The 21,238-nt window shown below is 39.9% G+C and overlaps 1 protein-coding gene across 6 annotated transcripts in view; it reads left to right on the top strand.

Annotated features, from left to right (window-relative positions):
• Positions 1-21,238, top strand: part of LOC117936761 (RNA binding protein fox-1 homolog 3-like) — a 713,247-nt gene that overhangs the window by 90,968 nt on the left and 601,041 nt on the right. For 5 of the 6 annotated variants that reach the window (XM_034860139.1, XM_034860141.1, XM_034860137.1 and 2 more), the window contains exon 2: positions 1,580-1,675. The gene's annotated coding sequence lies outside the window, so the exon portion shown is untranslated. The remainder of the gene's footprint in view (positions 1-1,579; positions 1,676-21,238) is intronic. The other variant, XM_034860136.1, reaches the window with a different exon arrangement.

The following is a 21,238-nucleotide window of genomic DNA, read 5'->3' as shown; positions in this document are numbered from 1 at the left end:
ACACACACACACACACACAAAACCTCTTTGGGGTGGGGGGGGTGGGGGCACGGTTGCTACTGTTTAATTATACATTTGTCTGCAGATCTGCTGCCTGGAGCTACCATCTCGTCCTGCTGGTGATGTACACAGCATCACCAGAACTCAGCTAAATGTTTCATGCAAGATACACCACTGCCAACACACTCCGTCAACAAGTATCAGTATCATATCTATTTGATTGTCAGCCAGTGAAGTTTGCAGCATAAAGACCAGGCTTTTCTATCCCTGTGTTGAGACTGCTGTTTCAGTGTCTCATCTAAAAGCCAATCAAAAATAAATGTATACATATACATTATATTTATTTTTATTGTTTTAAGTATTTGATTCAGCACCACATCAAAATCATAATTTTGTAATGGTGACACTAGTATTATACAGTCTATCTATGGTATACAGTGTAATAAAATAAGTTACCTTTAGGCTTTAATTACACGAGTAGCATCTGGGCTGTTTCGTTGACTCCTATTTCTTCACTTCTCACAACAAGAGATTTTCAATGTGATACAGCAACAGGAGTCCCAACAGTCCCTTACTAGTCTGGTGAAAAAGGCTCACCAGCGTCTACACTTCCTGCGGCGGCTGAAGAAGGCTCACCTCAGTCCATCTATCCTCTCCATTTTCTACAGGGCCAACATAGAGAGTGTTGTAGAGAGTGGTGAGGTCAGCAGTTTAGTATATTGGGGCCACACCGACAGCAAGGGGAAGACATGTAGCAAAGGGCCTCAGAATCAAACCATAGGCCGCTGCGGTAAGGTCTGTGGGGGCATGTTGCAAACACTTTAACAGGTGAGCTACCAGGGCACCCCAATGATGTCGCTTTTTAAAATGAAATGTAGACGTTTTACACCAAAATTAAAGATAGATCCATCAAATAATTCCATTTTAGTGCCCAGCGCTATTTAGCACTGAATCAGTGGTTGATCCCTGGCTTGTCTGTGTACATGTATGTATGCATGTATGTATGTGTGTATGTATTGACCTTTGTATTACATACTTTGTGTCATAAATAGCATGTAAAGCTTAGAAAGAACTTACCTAGATGATGAAAGCTGGAACAATAAAGACATGGAATTGAAACAAGCTTTAGTCTTGGTAGATGTCCACTACATTGCTGGATGAATTGATGGAGGTGGAGGGTGAAGTCACATTTGTTTCTTGTCTCTGCTGTTTAATGTGTGTGTCCTCTATACCTTCCTGCTATACGTTTCCTTAAGATTTAACCTTTTATTGATGAAAAGTAATCACCGTTGAATATTGACAACCGCCTCTACAAAGGTTAGAGCATTGACCCAAGCTAAGGCTCATGGGAAATATGTTACTGTCAGGCGTCCCACACGCAAAGCACTGAATCCCCAGTTCCTCCATTATCTCTGCTTGGTCACTGACAGCTGTTTATGTGGCGCAGCTCCAAGTGTTGATGCATGGACCTGTGTGAGTTTTACGTCAAGGATGATAGGTGTTTGTTGACTTTATTACGTGAAAGGTGGAAGTGAATCTGTTAAAGAGTCTCTTTTTGTGTCTATCTTTCTTCATTCAGACAGTTGGATAGACAGAGAGATGCTGACAGTCTAACAGAAGCTCCTCACATTTTCGTCTACATCCCAGCCACAGAAGACCACAGCTATTCTTACAGGTAGGCCATCCTCAGCAATTTTGTTTTAATTTGCATCTAACAAAGACAATTCCATTCTGTCTTAACACTTGCCTGGGGTGTTTGTTTTTGACACAACAGACATGAATCCAAAAAATGGACTACTACTTGACTTTATCAGTTCAATAACATGACCACACACACACACACACACATACACACACACAAATAGTACTTCTCACTATCTTTGTAGGGACCCGTCAATGCATTCCCTATCCCCTTAACCTAACTTTAACCTAATTCCAACCCTAATCCTAAAACCAAGTCTTAACCCTCAAATAGCCCTTTAGATTTGTGGGGTCCAGCATTTTGGCCCCACAAAACTGTCCGTACCCCACAAGTTTAGTGTATTCCCGATTTTTGGACCCCCACACACGCTCAGGACCTATTCACGTACAAATGGAGAGATGTCAAGGTGAGTAGACTGCCAGTGCTGGACCAGCATCCTGAGCAGTTGGAGGGTTACCGTGCTTTGGCAGTGCTCAGATGGTAAAGTGGCATCTCTTCAGCTAGCAATTGGATGTTCTAAAGTTATGATTTATTTCAAGTATGTTTCATGAACTCCTACTTTAACTTTCTGAAATTGTCATAAGAGATAATACCTTATAAGTTATTCATAACATGATTGTAATGAAATAGATAAGATTTACTTTAGTGTCCACCTCAGTGGACATTGTCTTGGCTTCTACCAAGTACAGGAAAGGTGCACATAACATTAAAAACACACAGAAGATACAGAATACAATAGTGCAAATGGGCAGGTAGCAGCAAATGTGTTATATAAATACAAGAAAGCATATCTTATAAATTCAATGTAAGTTTTCTCTGAATTTGTCATTCTTTGTTTAACGCCTGTGGGGGCATTGGTACCCTAAATCGATGGCCAGATGGGAATTCAAACTCTGAGTGCAGTGGGTGGGAGGTATCTGCCGTCATATGTTTAGCCTTTCTGTGTACAGCATTGGTAAAGTATAGTGCAAAGTTGTTCCTGTGACTTGCCAATGACCTCCCCTGCATTGTTAACTATGGCAAGAGCTTGTTTTGCTCTTTGAACTCAAGTTGCCATACTATGCTGTTATGTTACATGATAACCGTGAATGACCAACCTATCCCCAATGTTAAAAAAAAAGTAAGGGTTTTTGTTTCCCAAAAAATCATTACAACAATGAAGATAACGTTTTGGGCCCATAAAAGAGGTCAAATAAACAGACAGTAACTAAGCTCTGAAGCTAACAGACTCACAAATACAACTCACCTACTACCATAGAAACAAAGGGGAATTATGTATTGGCTGATCAGACCAATTTTGACACACAGGGGGAGACTAACAATAACACTACTACATTAACCACAAATAACAGCAAAACCTAACTACAAACCTATTTCAAAAGAAATTTACTTTTACTTAACCTTAACTCAACAAAGAAACTCAATATGATATCTAAACCATAAAACATCTAAGGAGAGAATAAAGCTACCCCCCCCCCCCCGGACATAACAAGCAGTGATAGTGTCCAATTAGGCTACCTCCCCTATAAAGCTGCACCTGCTCCAATCGCCACCACTTTAAGCCAGCAGACGTCCTGGATCCCTGCCGGGTGTGGAATCCAACACTGGTAAGCGCTCCTAAACTGGTTGTGTGGCTATTTTCAAGTCTCTGTTTGCCAATTCAAGTAGCAAAGTAGCTCCTAAGCTTTCCCTGACTGGCTATTTTAAAATGACGTGGTGGCAACTTTGCTGTCTTAGCTTTATCGTATTTTTTTTGCCCTCCAACAGTAAAACGCTAACAGAGCAATGTAATGAACCTACACACGACAATGGCGGACTCAAATGCAAATGACTGAACCTTATAAACCAATAGAAAGTTTAACAAAAATGTTTACATGACAAGTTAAAACAAAGAAAAGCCCTCATTAGGAGTATTCATTTGAGCATGAATCCAAATTATAAAATAATCCATCATCAACTGGCAATAAATCAGTGTTGGCATACTGTATATACTGTATTTATGGAAGATCATTTGGTAACCAAGGTAGCACATATATGCATCACTGAGTGGAGGCATTCTCCTTTAAACAATAGAAATTGAAATTAAATTCACACAGGATATCAGGGCTTGTAAACTGTACAATGTTTTTTTGCAGTCTCTCATGAAATAAGTTGCGATAAGAGTAGTAACTAGCGCAGAGTAAAATTACAAAATAAGTCTTGTGATTTGCCCTGTTGCCTCCCTGCTGGAGCCCAGGCAGGTCCATGACTGATCCCTGATGGGATTGTTCTCTGGACTTTGCTGACATGAAATCCTGCCAGATGACATAGTGAACACGGGGCCGAATCAAACTAAACAGTGTGTGTGGAAAACCATTTGAAATTAATTTATCCATCAGGGAGATCAGGGATTATGGACGCAAAGCATTTAAGTGCCTGAAATCAGCTGTTCTCATCACTTGATGTGTATGAGTATGTGTTCTCCTACCATACTTTTATCACATCAGGTTGATCAGGTCATAAAAATATCAAAATTGTAAAACCCTGATTGTTGTTTTCGGGGGAAGGAAGCAGTGAGACGGTGATGGAGACACTTCTGTAGTTTCTAATTTTACCTAGCTATTGTGTCCATGAAAGCTGTTATTCAACAGAACTGGATGAAAATAAAAGAGAGCAGTGTTTCCCAACCTTTCAGTAATAGCAGCAAGCTAGGCATCTCAGCAGCTGTCAGCAGCAGTACAGGCCACGACAAACTGACGAAAGGAATTTTACACTAAGAAAGAAATACGTTTTCCGAAATTACAGCTAGGCACAAATAATTGTTGTGTATGTATATACGGTAATTTTTCATTGACAGCGTTTTACAAAGTTTATGAGATGCTTAACTTGCAAAAAAGGTTAATTTGTAAGGGAGTCTTTACACGACCTCTAAAGGATAAATGTTGTGGTTATTGTTTGTTAAATTTGACATATTTACCATCAATAAAATGTTGTATTTTTCAAAAACGTTTCATCAGTTGAACAGGAGAGCGAAACGTATTTTGTGCTTACTCCTTTTTACTTTTAAAGAAATGCAATACGCAAGAATATGTAATCCCTGGAGCACTCTAATCTATGGTTTTTATTTTAAAAAAGAGGCTAAAATAACACAAAATTCCAAAAATAACAGTACACAATGCAAAAACATGAGTGAGAGAGAGAAAGGGGGGATGTGCTCAGAGCACACAGCTGTTTGCGAGCCTGTACGGACATATGAATAACCTGATTTATCTGTGTACCACTTAAATATAAGACCCTGAATATGATCATAACTGGAACACTCTTGTCCATGTAAACACACATGATTAAATGTAGTGTTTCCTTTAGTGCTGATGATGCAGAATAAAACTACTAAAACTGCCAATCCATACGTGTACATATTTTCACCTTTTGATTAATAATAGGTCTATATTAACAAGTGCGGTTCAGAATTGAAAGGCGAGAACAGAACTAATTCTTTAGTCTGCACCAAGTGACCTAAATTACGGATGTGAAAGAGACCTACATCTACATTACTACGTTCTTCAGATTGTGGGCCATTTAAGCATCTATAGCTGTTTTACCTACAAGTAATTTAATAATTATTAGGAACTGGAATAATAACATGAAGAGGATGTTTTGAGGGTTACACTGTATGTTGTTAAGGTTTATTGATTAGCCCATTGCTCTTATCAGAAGTGTGTGTCCGTGTGTGAGTGCCCGGAAGCTTGTTTCCGTTGTTGCCGGCACAAAAGAAGAAAAAAACGGCGCTCTCCAGTGTAACTGATTTGGGTATTTAAAAACCAGCACAGACATTGTAGCCTTGGGGGAGATTCTTGGAAGAATGCGAACACCCCCACCACTTCCTCCCTTTTTAACCTTCTGCGCTCTGCCTCATCTCCCCAGAAAAATCCCTGAACATCACTGAAAATGTCTGCATAATATATTGACATGCTATTTTTTTTAAAGCCCCTCTAGACCCGTGGACAAGTATACAATTAAAATCTCTCCATTCATTGTATTTATTGACAACTTCACAGATGCTAAAAATGGTTAGTGGTTAGCTGCGGCATCCAGGGGAAGATACAGAGCTCCAGGCTTTATAAGGGGTCTGAGAGGATTATGTAACTAGCAAGGTGCTCTTTTGTGTGGGGAGCCAAGGCAGTAGAGTGGCCCTCAGCTACAGGCCACAGCCACAGACATGAGCTGATACGATAAGCACAGCAGTGCATATACTGTATTGTGGATTTAGTAGCCATCTGCCAACATTTTACCTTTACTCCAAATTACCTCCAGTATGAACTTTGCAATAGAAATCAGACTTGACCTGCATTTTATTATTTTTATGTGCGTACATTTATAGCATTCATCCATTCTGTAATTATCACTATATCTACAGTCCTCAAAAGACAAGTTCAGCTCCGTGAGTCGGGGTCAACAAAACCAAATCTCCCAACCTTAACTGTTTTTAGGGGTCCCACAAGGCTCTATTGTGGGACCAATTCAAACTTTATATTAACGACTTACTATATGATGCATGAATGAAAATTGTAATCTCATGCAAATAAACGAAATTTCAAATAATGCAGATGATGCAAAAAACATTCAAGAAGCACTTCTTAATTCTTATGTCTGCAATGACACATCTCATGTCTTTTATTGAATATCAAAAAAATTGTGGGGAGGAGGTTGACATAGTTAATGATTTCATTTATCTGGGGTCAGATTGGAGTCTACGGTTACCTTTATAAAAGTCCCGTGAAAAACGGTGCAGCAGAGTTTCTGTCAGAAAGTAAATGTTTGAATAGTCTAGCATTTGCAGTAAGGGTGTGCACTAATTATTATACTTTTAAGACACTTCTCAGACAATGGCTTAAGGCAAACCAGTACTATGTTCACTTTTAACTTTAACATTTTCTCTTCTTGTTACCTGCCTAGGGACGACTATAGATGGAAATTACCATTCTTGCTAATTCCAGTATGTTTACGTCTTGCATTTTATACTGATGTCAATTAAGGTGCCCTTAAAAAAAAATGTTTACAACACATGAACTAAAAGCAAAAAATCTCTCTGTGACTTTAGGTCTTTCTTGCCCACTTTTTGTTCTTTGCAACATCTCGCCAATCAATTTTTTTAGCTTAGCATCATTCAAATTGTGGGATGTTTGTCTGCAGCAAGGCTGAGTGGATGTCCCAGCAGGTTCCTGACACAGCCATCTTGTCTTGGGGCTGCCGGGCAAAAATGTCAACAGAGTGGCTATCCTGTACTCAGTGGGAGATACTTCACCCAACCACCCAAACTTTGAAGTGTACTTGTAGCCACCCTTCTGAAAAAAGTCTCACGCTCTCTGGGCATTAGATTTGTGTTCATATTCTCTCTGAATCATTTCTCAACAAGCATAACAGGCATAGGAAACAAAGGGCAGCTCTGCAAGAAAGTTTGTTCATACTGCAGATCAGTGGAGATAAGAGCATTGCCTGGTGTGTTTGTGTCACTTTAGGAAGAAAAAGGGGTGAAACAGCCTGCGTGTCTTCTCTTGATAAGCTGAAATCATGAGAAGAAAATTCAATCTTAATCTAGAGTTCTTTTTTCCATGTGTGGTTTACACTTTATCATAGTTTTTGAAGCCTACAGTATATTTTTCTCTTTCTCATTACGAGCCTGTCTGCAAACACACACACATACACAACACAGTATTTCGAGGTGTAAATGTGTCACGGAGTGCGTAGTCCCCTGTGTCATGTTCTAACCCGTCCCTCTGGAATGGACATATTTAGGGTAACAGCAGTGTGCCTGTGTTCTAGCATGAAGTGTCATTTCAAGACCCCTAATCTCAGTTGGATGGGTCAAACACAGGACTTTCACCATGGAGACCGGCGTCCGTGTTCCATGTGTCACTGAAACGTTAATTTTAACGATCCAAAAAGATTTTTGGTCTAACATGTTGCCATGTTAGAAGATTTTCTTTTTATTGAAGGCATAGTGTCTGTGATGTGTCAGTAGCATGAATTTGTGTGTATACATATGTTTATATGCATTTGGAATAAAGGATTTGTTGTATAATGACTTTTTAGCCAGAGGCACTCTGAACCTTCTTCCTTCTAACTTTAGTGCAGAAGGTGGGAGGCATGGATGATGAAGTTGGATTTTCTTTCCACTGCTTGTATATGAAGATCAAATGGCTGTTTTGGTGGAATGCCTGGTATACTAGCCAGCTTTCTCTTGCAATTTTTTGGTAGGAAGCTGTACCACAATGTGATGTTGAAAGAGATGACAAAGTATCAGTGACTGGTATTCTCTAGATAGACTGACCTTTCTCACTTCAAATCCTTTAAGCCTTCTGAGGAGACGCATGCACTGTTAGGCCTTTTTTTTATTGTGTCAACATACAGGGTGAAGTTATGCGGGTGGTCAATCAAAGTACCAAGGTACTTGAAACTTTCAACCTGTTCCACTACTTGTCCTTCCAGTCACAATGGTGTAGATAGTGGATGAAGAGTATCAAGCAGTCAGCCCGGTGGCAGCAGTTCCTTGTTCTTGGTGATGCTGCTGCAGGTGATCTCATTTGTATAAAAATCAAAACAAATACTATGTTTTGCAGTACCGTATGGGGAAAAAAAAGATTTAACATTCATACTATTTTGTCTCGAGATTACCAAACTATTATGACTATGACATACACTTTTAAACAGTTAAAGTAAGGGCTGTTTCTGCTGCTTACATAACAGTGGAAAATGACTACACTATAAATAATGGCTGTAGAATCTAGTTATTTCCTTTAGATTTCACTACTACATACTACACTACTGTATGATTTTTACACTACAATGCTGTAAAGTTTGCTTTACAACCCTGTCAACATGACAAAATCACAGTATTACAGTTGAAATTCCAGTAGTTAAAGCATTACTGTAAAAAACACAATATAGCCACGTTAGCACTGTAAATAACAAAATAAACTACTGAATTTTTACTTTTTTATCTTATGTTGTGTGTAATTGTTATATATTTATCAATGAATGCATAAAATACTGTATATGGAAGTACGGAAACTTTACTGTAAAAATAATTCACAGTAACTTGATGGCCAATTGTTGCCAGTAAGTTACTGTAAATTTTACGAATTTACCCGTGATTCCATCTGCAAAATTACAATGACACCTCGGCATGAGACGAGACCGCATTACAAGGGACGGATGACATGGGACGCTCCAGGCTGCAGCCATACCCGTCTCTGTAATCTTGAAGAATAGGAGGAAAACAAATGTTTGATAGCCCTATCTTACCGAAATGCATGGCACTGACTGTTTTGATTTAGCAAATCAGCTACTGTATAAACCATTGTTTTACCACCGTTTAAGCAGTTAAACCATAATAAAGCAGTGTAAATAACATGTAATATGTAAAATATTTTAGCAAGAGTTTTCCAAATAACAGGTCATTTATCAAACTTGTCAGATCATTTTGTACACTGATGCTGTTTGTGTTAAAGTCTTTGAGTTGGCAGTCTGGTAGACTGTTGAACTCTCTGGTGTTTTGTGCACGCTAGCTCTCCTACTCTTCTCTTTTTTTCATTGTTGTGAGAGACATTTGAAATCAGCTCCATGAATAGTAATGCTGTCACTGGTGGCCATGACTTTGTCTGTGCTGCGTATCACATTAACTCCGTTTAGCAGTCTCAGGTCCAATCGGAACGGCTGAGTAACTTCAATTGAGTAAAAAACAAATAAATAAATGAGAAAGAAAAGAGAATAACAAATGGCAATGGACTGGAGGAACAAAGTTGTGAAAACTCTTAACGGCAGTGACTTGCATCTGTTATTGGTGTATGGCGCTTGGTGGGATGTAAAATGTGTTTCTGTGTAAAACCGGAAAACCTGCCTTTCACTGTTTTTAGCTCTATCTGTGCAGTCTTGTGAGTTCTTTCATGTACAAAGTGCCAAAGCCTCATGGTTTTTGACTCAGTCAGAAAAATACAGAATAAACTCTTATTCAATAGGAAATGTTGGAGGAAAAAGCTGCAGCTGAAGGAGCTGCGTTCACGGTGACCTCTTTGGAAACAATAAAATAAAGAGATAATGCTGACGGGGTCATATTTCTACAGTTTTTTTCTTTTTCTCGCCGTACTTCTTTCTCAGGAAAATCAAACAGATGACAACTTTATTAACCTGAGACTGATTTATTCAGTGATGCACTTCATTTTAGAAATGGATGCTTGTTTTTTAAACGGACAGGAACACTATCACTCTTTCAGATTGTTTGTAGCGTTATTGTATTTTCTCGCGTCTTTCCTCCAGACCGTCACCTCTTTCTCTCCCTCAGTCTCGCTTGTCATTATTTCTGAATAGGTGGATAGTGGGAATAAATCTGGAAGGTTGTCATTAAGGTGCTTTTGCCTTGTTCTTCCTTAGACCTAAGGAGTTGAGTACCTACTCTATCAAATAGATTACCCAAGCAAAGTCTGTCAAGGTTGCACTCTGTTTGACCTGCTCCAAACTACATCTGAAGGTCTTGAAACAACCCTAAAAGTCTTCTGTAGAGTTAAAGAAACAACCTGCAGCAATACATGACCCAATACACTATATGCCGTTCACTTTAGAGCCTCTATGTGCTCTGTTGACAAAGTATAAAAAATGAAGAGCAGTGGCGTTGCCTAATGTTAATGATTCTGGGATGGATTTTTTCAGGTTGAGCTGATTCTTCACCCCTCCTTGCCCCACACACACCTTCAAAAGGCTCACTTGACAGGGAAAAGATGAAACGCAGAGGGAACAGGAGGCAGCAGGGGGTGTGGAGAGGCAATGAGTGCCGGGTGAAAGGTGTGGCAGACGAGGAGGAATTAAAACAAAGAGAAAAGGGAAGATAGGTGTGTGAGAGAGCACAACAGGGGGTTGAGCACCCCACTCACAGGCTAATGTGTTTTGACAGTGTGTGTGCACATGCAAGTCTATGCAGATGTAAATACATTCAACATTTTTCGAAAGTCTATATGTATTCTTTAAAGTTTTGATACAGGTGGAGGTGACAGCTCTTTATCAGCTAGGTGAAAGAATGTGAGAAGGCTGTCAATCATTCGTTCTCACACACACACACACACACACACACACACACACGTGCACACACATGCACAGTATTCCACTTTTACAATCCAGCTTTGGTTAAATAGCTCCAACTTTTTTCACCTACACAGACACAAGGGTCATAGTACATTTCCACTGTCCAGCATCATTTACTGCTTCCCAATTGATTGTCCATGTGAGCAGCGCTGCAATTCATTCTGGTAGCAATGCGGGGAAATTTGAGAAGGAAGGGGGGTGCTTTGTGAAAATCTTTTAAACTGACTGTTGTCTGACTGAAATGAAGACAGATTCAGTAACTCATAGCCTTTTTCTCTCATAAAATGTTTTAAAATTAAAAACACTTCAGTGAACTAACTCCAACATTTTCCAGATGAGCCTAATTTTTTTTGGCATCGTATGACTGCAGACAAGTTCTTAATAATTAAATAATTACAATTTAGAGCAAAACGTAGCACTTTTATAAAAGACTTCTAACGTCTGATCTTTGATGTTTGATCAGATTCTGTCCTATTCCACAGTCTGGACGTTTGCTGTCAAAAAAGAAGGTATGAGTATTTGTTACAATATTTTATGATTTATAATACAGTTTACAATCCACGTTATCTATGGTTGTCTGTGTCTTCTTTCAATGAAATGCTGCAACTCAGTGGGCTCCAGGATGAATAATTTCTGCATATACTGTACACATAATGGTACATATAATATTTCCCCCTGCGGTCCCTGATTGCCTTTTTAAATTATTTATGTTGCAAACTTTGTAGCTGCTTTTGTACACACATCTTTTGGGGGGGGTTCTTTTACACCAATTAAATATCTCTAAGCGTTTCAATAGCAAGGCTGTGTTCAAACACAATCTATGCCTGCTTTTATTGTTCATTCACATGTTATGCAAAAGGACTGATTCTGATGCTGGTAAACAGCTGCTTACCTTTTCTTCAGTGATGTGTGAAAAGACTGATAATCTATGATGAGTTTCCATGAACCTTGCAGCAGCCTCTGATGAATTTCAACTTGTAGCAGTAGCCTATTCAATGCCAGTGTGATCATGTCATGTCAATGCCATGGTGTGTATGATGGAATGAGAAATACAGCAATTCAGTTGTTTTATAAGATAGTCCAAGACATCTGAACTGAGCATTGAGTAATCAATGCAAGTAAGAGATTTGGCTATTAGTGTATGTATATAATTATCCTTGTATGCTTTAGTTGTGGAATCTCTGTAGATTCAGTAGGAACACTGCCAGTCCTGCTGCATTACTACAACCCAATTTTCTGTATCTTTTAAGTGAGAAAAGTGGCTTCACACTAAAACCAGGCCACACCGGAAGTGTCTCATAAGAGTAGCGTCTTGCCTTCCCAAATAATATTTTATTGTCTCTACAAGGATGTTACAGAACAATCACATGTTTATTTATCTGGTACCTGCCTTCCACTCCAGGCACTCCTGTAATTAAACTCCATGCCTTCTCTTTTCTGCTTATATCCTTTTGAAAAGGACCTGTGATGTGATATTAGGCTTGTTTGAGATGATCTGCGTTGCCTGTAAAGCGAACGAGAGCAGGCGGCAGCTGGGGGCTGTGACAAAAATCCGTTCTCAAGTTGGACAGTTTCCAGCCAGTTTCAGCAGCCTTCAGACTGAACAGGAAGTGACAAAAAACTGGTGTGATTCTGATTCAATAAAATGTTATCAGACCCACTTTTCAGCTTGTACACAGTCTCTAGTTTTAATGATGACGGAGTAGCTGTCAAAGCGCTCTACACACAATCTGTTGCTGATAATAATTAACACACTGTTGATGGTCCGTGATCTAAACCGATTTAGTCTCTGACTTCAAAACTTAACTATCAGCAACATATGTGTTCTGTACGGAATAAGCCTTCACATCGGACAATTAGCAATTAAAATCCCTCTGATTCAAAATCAATAACATTCATACAAAACGCCATCATGTTGAGTTGAGTGTGAACTAATGAAAAGCAACTGCGCTGCCTGCGTCTCAAAACTGCAGCCGCCTTGCCCTCGTAAGATTATCGCTGCCTACGATTAAGTCGGGCACAAATCTAACGAGCGGTGATCGATTCTGCGCAGACCTGGCTCCTCTCAAACGAGCCTGATAGGTTTTCCCACCTTGAAGATGAATTTTTCATTGTCTGTGGTGTTGTTGAGGAGCCTTATGTGATATTTGGGGGTGTCCCTTCCTACCCAGCTGTCTGAACGCCCCGCGACTTGAGTGAAAATAGAGCTGCCGTTTATCTCTACCGGAGCAGAGAGATGCTTCAGCCACACCTCTGGGATGCGCCACCTCAGGAATGCAGTGAAGACGTGTGTGTGTGTGTGGTGGAAAACAGATATCACATGTGCGTGTTATTGTATCTCAAGCCTCAGAGACTTCTCCAAACAGCCTCAGTCCAGACCTCATTAAGAGAATCTGGATCCACAACATTTGGTGCTTGTGCAATAACTTGTAAACACATTAAATATGTAATGCACCTACAAGGCTTTGTGCATTTTTGGCTTTTTATTTTTTTAAAGCGTGGCTGGAAACATAGATAAATAACAGTCCTATTCGGCTAATTTGTAATGTGTTGTCTGTCTTCATGAAAACACACACAAAATGTCTGGGCTATCAAGATGCACACTGTCCTGATAATGGTTAATAACTAACACGATTATGTTCTATAGTTTTCTTCAGTCAACAGATCTCATACACTCAAACCAACAATGAACTGATCCTACTAGCAAGTGTTCTTAATAATTAATCTGCCCTAGGGTGTAATTTCCACAGATGGGACATGTGTCCCCCCCAACACATTTGTTTGTCATTTTAGGCCTTTATTTCTACAGGACAGCTTAGACTTGAAAGGGGAGAGAGGGGGGAATGACATGCAGCAAAGGGCCGCAGGTCAGAGTCAAACTGGCGGCCGCTGCGTCAAGGACTAAACCTCTAAACATGGGCCCCCACTCTGGTAACTTTACCAGAGGCCTACATTACGAAGCATTATTGAGGTAACGTCAGATTCAACCCAGGGTTTTCTGTATCACGATAGTTGTTACCAGGTTCAGTCGCCGTGGTAACTGATGCACCTAACCTGGTTGGGAGCAGGTTATGTTGGAGATTAGAGATCAACCAATGTAAAAGCAGCGCCTACTGACTAATCAATACTCGATTGTTAACACCATTCTTAGAAGATCAGCTGGAGCTCGATGCGCGGAGAGAGATTGAAGTGTACTCATAAAAGTTATAGCCTTTAGAGGCTGACAACCCCGTTAACATTCCCTGAAGAAAAATATTTATGAAAGAGGGAGGGAATAACGTATAGGCGTGTTGCCTATGTGGTACGTGCTGCCAATGCGCAAATCGGGATCGGGAAGGGATGTTCTAAACTGCTTACCTTGGAAAAAGCTTAATGTGGTTTTATGGGGGCCTAGATGGTTCAGTTGGTAACGTGGGCGCCCATGTGTAGAGGTTAACTCCTCAAAGCAGCGGGCCCAGGTTGGACTCCGGTTTGCAGACCTTTGCTGCATGTCATTCCCCCTCTCTCTCCCCTTGCATGTCTTCAGCTGTCCTGTCAATAAAGCCCAAAAATTAATTAAAATAAAACGTTTTATGTACCTAAACAATCATTGATCACCAAATTTGACTTCCATATTGCTCCTCATAACCATGAAACACTGTAAAAAATCAAACCCAAAGTCTTATTATTATGGACGTTCTCTGACATTAGTTATTCCTGCCTCATTAGAGACTATAGTAAGAAAAAAGCTTAATGTGGTTTAATGTACTTAAACTTAATAAAAAATAATTGGAGCAATATGAGCAAAAAAATTTCTAATCATTGATGGTTGTTGTCAAATTACATTATACCTTGTCATATTTTATAATGTCCAGTTTGAATTTTGTTATATTATATATATTATATTATATTATATAATATTTTTTTATTTGCTCTCAGATTGCATCCCGCTGCCAGGGTTGCAACTAAAATAATAGGCTTAAGCAGCAGTTTATGGAAAGCCCATGTGTAGCTATGGTCAGATATTGTTCCTGACTGATAAGCAAAAAAATTGTATTACATTCACACATAACAGCCTTGGCTGCTTTCCTTCCTGGGTTAGGAAGCAGTGACTGTATTGCATTTTGCATGAAAACCTTGTCTCTATTCTTCATATTTATGTAGAAATATAGTTTGCTCTGCTGATGTAAAACTTTTGGCTCTGGTAGATGTAGATGTTTCGGTCACGCTGTGCAAAAACCGCCTCTTGTATGGACACGTCGCTGGATTTGGAAAACCTGGATTGATTCAACTAGTTGTTATCCAAAGTCGTGACACAGCTTATGCTGGACCGCTAGTTAGGTGAAGCCGGGTAATTAAAAGAAATCAGGGTCATATTGATCTTGATTGTTAGTAAAGGCCTCAGGTCAGCTAACCAGGCGAGCTTTATATAATTTTTTGACCACGAGCTGTCGCAACACATTCTCCCTCCCCTCTCCTGATGCTTGGTCAGGTGCCTTTGTCACGGTTATTGAAGCTAAAGGTCTTGTTTAGTGTCATAACTTTTGCTTGGTTGTCACTATTGGGGTCCTTTTGACACTGTTGGGTTAAGGAAAAGGTTGTGGGTGGGCTTACGGTTCCCTAAAACACGGCAATAACGGGACAGTTGAGGACACACGCGGGACACGAACCTTGCTCTCCAGGGTGAAATTCCTGTGTTTTACCCATCCTTGGTGCTAGTTTAATGTTAGACCAATATGATCATAACTTTTCATATCAGAGGACATATGAGGTGGAGCTGCTTCAAAACTGAGGAGGTGAGACAGGGAAGCAGCAGCAGCACAATGTTGCAGGTAGGTTATATACAGTATGAAGGGCAAGGTGATTTTGATTCGTTGATGATAAAAGATGTACATGAGAATTAGTGAATATAGTTTTCTTGAAGGAGCCAAGTTGAGATAATAGGGGGAGTTGGGATAAAATGCATCCGTATTGTCCACCAGAGTGGAAATGTGTCTAGATCAATACCCTGTCCTCTACCTGTAACAGATGGAAAACAAACCAGTTCAACAGGAACTACTTTTGCTATATTTCTTTAACTCAAATGTATGCTCTCTTGGATTTTGGGTTTTACTTAAAAAAATGATTCTCTCAAGTCTTGGCAATCAGCCCCTATATCATGCAATAAGACATCTATTTCTTATACGTACTACTGTACTATTCTTTTGGGCAGAATTTATCATTATGATCAACTTCATTATTTCCTGGATTTTGTTTCACCATAGTAAAACTACACTTATGCCAAAATGCAGCTAATGGGATTCAATTTGGCAAAAAGGTTCTCGCAGAGGTCCCCACAATTCAAACCAAAGCTACCTCATTGAATCTGCCACTGCAAAAAGTGGATAATTGCACTCATCTATATATTGAAATAATTGCACTATATCCTCCTTTTCAAGTAATGTCTGGCAAAAACTCAATGTCCGGCTGTGTTAGAAAAATGAATCTCTTTTAAAGACATAATTATATATTGGTGAACTATTTTCTATCAGAATCCTAAGTAAGGGTGTGTAGTGCATCTGACTTTAATGCAGATAGTCCTGTCATATTCTAACTTTTTTTTTAATTTATTTTTTATCATAACCACGATTGTTCTTAAAGTGACTATATGTTACATTCAGCTTGTGTTGATTCTATAGTGGCTGCTTTGGACAAAAGTGGTTGTGTTTTTACCACACCTGCTGTCAAAAAGCTCTTTTCTTTACCATGCTTTATTGCCCACTCTAAATTACTGAGTTAGTGTTACCGGGAGGTCATTGTAAAAAGGCATCCTTTCTCCCTTTCCACTAGGCTCTGTTCCCAAAATGAGTACTGTTTTTGTGCTTAATCCTTAATTTCAGTGTAATGTTGTAGGTTATTGTTTAGGTTCATTGTTACTTCATTATTTGACACAGGGGCTCATTGGCCCTCATTTGTGAATTATGCGTATGACCTAAAACAGGCGTAGGATGGGCATATGCCGATTGCAACGCAAAGCTCTGTATTTTTAATCCCACGTCTGGTCTGACCCTATGTACGCAAGTTTTCGAGTTAGGGTGGACTTGCGATGCAGCATGTGACATGAGAAGGAAAAGTCCTCAGTTGATCACTTCTCGACAATAGCAGATCTGGCTTTTTAAGATGACCTTCATGAGCTGAGCAAGAGTGCACTTGTTGCCTACACACACGAGCCACGGTGGACTGGGGGGACACTACTATACATGCAAGAAAAAGTCTGCAACGTTGTTATAGCCAGTGGGGTTCTGCACATTGCGCAGGAAAACAGGGTGCCATAAATGTATTAACAGAGCCAGCTGACCCGATGCCCAGAGAGCAGTGTCCAGGTTTGCCCCAACTCCTTGGGGCTATACCAAGGAGACAGGATATTAATCCTTGCTTTAAGGTACAGTGTTGTGTTTGGCAATGCTATTCAATACAGGAAACAACATTTTTATTTATACTTCAGGTTTTTGTTTGTCTTCTAAAGTGTTGTTAATGGCCAAACTGTCACATTATGGCTTGTTTTTCCAGCCCCTCGATCTACTGTCATGGCTCTAACTCATGAATTTTCAATTCAATTCAATTTTATTTATAGTATCAATTCATAACAAGAGTTATCTCAAGACACTATACAGATAGACCACACTCCAGAATTTACAAGGACCCAACAGTTCTATTAGTTTCCTCCAGAGCAAGCAACAGTGCAACAGTGGCGACGAAAAACTTCCTTTTAGGCAGAAACCTCGGTCAGACCCAGGCTCTTGGTAGGCGGTGTCTGACGGGCCGTAAAGTAAGAGACACTGCATAAACTCTGCTAGTGTGTTTCTTTAAATATAGGTGCACCTACATGTAGACCTAAGACATAAGGACTTCTGTGCTCATATCTGCTCTGGTTTAGTGTTTTGCTATGGTTCTGTCTGTGATGTGGAGTAGATCAGCTGTTCACTAGCTTAATTGAGGCCCGGCATGCAGGTTTACCTCATTAGATCATTACAGTAGGGAGGGGCTGGGCAATCCTAAAGTGTAAGCGCAAAACCGTTTTGGCAGCAATTGTCATTTTTACATTGTGTGTGTGTGTGTGTGTACTATATTTATATACTGTATTTATATAACATAATATATATAACTAAGAATGTCAAAAGTATGGTTCTTCAATTTGGCTCACCAAATTGTGCACTTTAAAGCCTCCTCTCCAGTCTTCAATCGTGACAGTCATAGGCAAATAATAATTTGCTCAGACAGAAAATCCTTATTTACAATAAGAATACGTTACAGATGCATCATTGCATTTGTTGTTGTTGCAGATGGTCTGACTTAGCCTACTTTGGATGTATGGTCAGCTAAACCAGCTATCACTGTCACTTTGCCTCAAGCCAAAGCTTTAAGAGAACGTAATAATTTAGATTAATATAGCGCATTTCATGAAACCCTGGGAGGCTTTACTCAGGTACAGGGTGACAAGGGAAAAGAAAATAACAGGCCAACACAAAAACGGGCTAAAAGGAATAACACGTCCAGGCTAAATGGAAATAGGATGTAATTCAATATTGGCTCCTGGCGTACGACCACATCACAAATTGTATAGCAATTTCATGAATTAAATAGACATATAGCACACATGGGGACCAATTCTGGGACGTTTTTGAATCATTTACAAGCCTGTAATCGTCTCCAACTGGTGAAAGCCAGACAGAGTGTGATTCGGGCCCCCTCGTCTACTGTCCCTTTTATCCTTTAGTTGTTCTTGGTTTAATTTCCTTCTTTTCCTTGATGGCCCCGGCCCAGTATGAGCCATAACTACAACAGATAACTTCTCAAATGAAATTTTTGTGATCCATCAGAATGTGTGCTCCTTAGCGCCATCTTCCTACCGTAAATTATTTTGTGACTTTGCGGGTAAAAATCTGACCCGGACAGTTTGATGTCTCAGGTTGTTCCTGATCCTCAGATAAAGTATCAGAAAAGTGTCAAGTGTCATATAGTCTCTTTAACTTTAAAGTGTTTCAGTTGTCTAACCCTAACATATCTCAAGGAGTAATGCCCCCAGTTTCATACTTCTGATGGCTAGTGGTGCCTACTTACATTTTTCACACTGTAGCTGTGATGTAGTGGCAATACAGTACCGGTGATTTAGTCTTTAAACAGTTTGTTCTCTCCGCCAGCAGTAGGTTGGCCTTGCTGTAATTGAACATAAAGGACTTAACATGGGAGTCTCGCTGCATTCAGATGACATGTCAAAGCCATCGAAGCTGCTGGTGGTTGGGAAGAGACTCCATGCTGCTTGTTTGAGGATTTGTGTGGCACTCTGTCAACCCAAGCAATTCCCATGATCTTTTGGAGAAGCTGTATGAGTAAGGCCTCCAGGGATTTGATGTGGTGGCTGTATGTGGTCCAGGTCTCACAGCCATAGAGTGGAAATACAGACTGTATACAAAGACTTTGCAATGTCTTGTGTCAGCCATTTAGAAGACCTCTTTCTCAACCGAATGATGTTGATGCTGGCCTGAGTCGATTTTGAATTTCAACATCCAAGGTGTAATTTTCTGAGTTGATGATGCAGAGGACAAAAGCAGGAACAATGGCCAGTTGTTGTCCCTCTATTGTAAAGGATGTTGGGTGAGGTTGGTTGACGGTACTCCACTGGGAAAGTCTTTCAGTCTTTTGGGTGTTGATGGTCAATCCCATTCTTCTAAATGGTGTTAAAGGTGCTAGAAGTTGCAAGGAAGGTGTTCTGTAGGGCTTTTGGAGTGTGGGCGACCAGGGCGATCAGGCCACAGGGCATATTGAAGTTCCACAATCTCCTCTGAAGTAAGCTTTGTGGTAGCCTGTAGCCTTCTGATGTTGAAAATATTGCCGTCCAGGCAGAAATCAATGGGGACTCCTGTTTTCTTCTCTATTCCCTTGCTTAATAGTGTAGTAATACCAATGAGGAAGACATTGAAAAGAGCTGGGGCCAGCACGCAGCCTTGCCTGACTCGAGCCTGAACGGTGAATGATTCAAAGCGCTTGCTTCCCACAACCCCCCAGGCCATCATTCCAGAATTACTGTTTAGTATGGTAAGAAATTTGGGTGGAAAAACAATTCTTTGCAGTACACCTAGGGCTGGGCAATATGGAGAAAATCTAATATCACAATATTTTTGACCAAATACCTCGATGTTGATACTGTAACGATATTGTAGTGTTGAAAATTGGTGCTTTTGAAAAAAATATTATTATTTTTTCCATAAAAAAGCTAGTAAGTATAGTTTATTATCTAAGGCTAGCTATAATGTTAACGTTAGAGAAATGGGTCTATTTCAAAAGCAGCCGTGCTATCTTGCGGTACATAGAAACAGAAACACTTATTTAGGTACAGCTCTGTGCTCTGTGTAAAGATAGCTGTCAATCAAGGTACGGTGAGGAGGTCCATGGATAAGATCGCCTTGAAAGTGACCAATCAAATAAAGGCCAGTGGCTCCCTTGGTTTCCGCCCCAGACATCAGCTTCAAGAGTGACCTGTAACAGTGTGTGTATTTCCCTCTGTGTGCTTACTTAATAGTTTTATACATGCAGGTGCCATTCCTTAACTCTCCCTGTGTTTTGTTTCACGCTGTAGATCTCTGGGTTGTTGAATTGGTGCATACAAAGATTAATATCTGCACATGTGAAATGTAATTTACTTGTGAACATGTTTTATCATGCTCTGGAGATGTGACATAAACCTAACGCCAAACCAAACAATTTCTACAATGGATGCAGCATTTAAAACTTCCGCCATTTGCCGCCCTTTACCATATTGGAACAAATCTTCTTTACGAAGCAATACGTACATTCAGGTATTTGTGCCAGATGTCTCCGTTTAGTTTACGCAGGATTGGGGAAACTTGAGTTATGGTCAATTCCCTGCTAAGCACTGGCTTTTGCTAAATTCTTTAATGTATGTGCAAAGAGTTTTTTTTGTGGATCGCATTGAGCTGGATATACTGTAGGTGAAGACTTTAAGTCTATCAGACAGGCGTCGCCTTTCCAAAATCCTGTTTTTGGGTGTTGATAACAGCGATGTGGTCGATTGGACTCAAATTTGGTGAAAACCATTCACACATAATTTCTAGTGTCATGTTTCTAACGGACAAGAATAAAAATGACAACAAATAAATATGATGAACCAGCACTGAGTCATTAGGGTTGCGGTTTAAATCCTAATGATAAGAACAACAACCTACGTGTTTCTTTGCAAATTTGTTTTTGCTAGAGCCTCTATATTGGGATCCTGCTGTGTCATCACAGTTACCTTATTGAAGTTAGCTCTGGTCGGAACATGGGTTTCTGGTGCTAGCTCCCACTCATGGTAAACGAAATGTGAAACTAGTGTACCTTTAAAATTCAACAGTTGATATCTTTGGAAGACATGATAGAAACTACCATGTGAGGCTACAGTAAGTG

The sequence above is a fragment of the Etheostoma cragini genome, chromosome 21 (genome assembly GCF_013103735.1).
Source record: "Etheostoma cragini isolate CJK2018 chromosome 21, CSU_Ecrag_1.0, whole genome shotgun sequence".
In the NCBI taxonomy this organism is placed as follows: domain Eukaryota; kingdom Metazoa; phylum Chordata; class Actinopteri; order Perciformes; family Percidae; genus Etheostoma; species Etheostoma cragini.
The sequence above is the reverse complement of the archived record's forward strand: the minus strand, read 5'-3'. Positions and strand labels throughout refer to the sequence as shown.